Here is a 1,207-nt window from a genome sequence, read left to right as displayed (position 1 = left end):
CTCTTTCTGCTGGGAGCACTTTGCCCAGACCTGCGTGCTTCTGGAAAAATGTCTCGCTGAAAAGCTATTAGTCGCTCCCATCCCCCTTTCTGCAGTGTTCAAGATGGGAAAATTAGTCAGGGAGTGAGCTGAATTCTATGTCTGCAGAGTACATTACCTCCCCCTTTCTCTCTCTCTCTTTCTCTTTCTCTCTCTCTCTCTCTCTCTCAGGCTCTAGACTTCTGAAATGCGCAAAAAAGAAAAGAAAAAACTATGTTGAGAGATTAACGGCCATGAATAGAAAATTTCACAACTTCCAGGTGCATTCCGTTATATATTACTGATAAACAACCATATGCAACTGATTTTACAAATCTGTCCCAGAAGAGAGAGGCGATGCGGCGCTGAATGTTATGGGGTAAATGCGGATTATGAGGAGGCAGGCCGTCACCATCCCTTTAAGGATAGCATAAACGTTGCCTTCTAGATGCTTCATTCTCTGACTAAAGGAATTCCTTCCCATAAGCTAGTTTATCTGACTTGAGAAGCTGTCTGGCACTGATGTCCTCCTCATACCCTGGAGGAGGAGACTCAGTGATTCATTTCACGAATATGTACACACATTTTCTCTCGTCTGCTGATCCATTGTAGAGGGCTGGGTTTAAAAAAGTGAATGCAAACATTAGGAGGAGCCAAGAAAAATGTACCGTTGTACTGACAAAAGTTAGTTATGAATGCATTTATACTATTTATTTTGCTTCCTTGTACTTAAAATGAAATAAAATAAAATAATTTTAAACAATTGTTAATAATATCATCTAATGTCTCTGGGAAATACCTCTTATGCCATATATATATATATATATATATATATATATGTGTGTGTGTGTGTGTGTGTGTGTGTGCCAGCTAAAGTCTTTTTTGTGATTTACTGGTTTACATAAAATCATCCTTCATAATGTAAAGAACATTCTGTGAAAATGTAACCTTGATATCTTTAATATTGATTGAGTAAGGCCATGTCAAATATTGAAGTCATAGTGAAATTAATGGTTGAAATCAAACTTTGATGCTTGTTATCTCATAATTAGATTTTGAGACTTTAGCCTGGATTTCACAGAGAACATCACATATACCCACTTCCAGGCACCATTACACCTCATATCCATATAACGTTAAAGGGGTCATATGATGCTGCTAAAAAGAACATTATTTTGTGTAATGAAAT

The sequence above is a fragment of the Sinocyclocheilus rhinocerous genome, unplaced genomic scaffold, assembly GCF_001515625.1.
Source record: "Sinocyclocheilus rhinocerous isolate Xijiao unplaced genomic scaffold, SAMN03320098_v1.1 scaffold3377, whole genome shotgun sequence".
Taxonomy (NCBI): domain Eukaryota; kingdom Metazoa; phylum Chordata; class Actinopteri; order Cypriniformes; family Cyprinidae; genus Sinocyclocheilus; species Sinocyclocheilus rhinocerous.
This window is presented reverse-complemented; position numbering follows the sequence as displayed.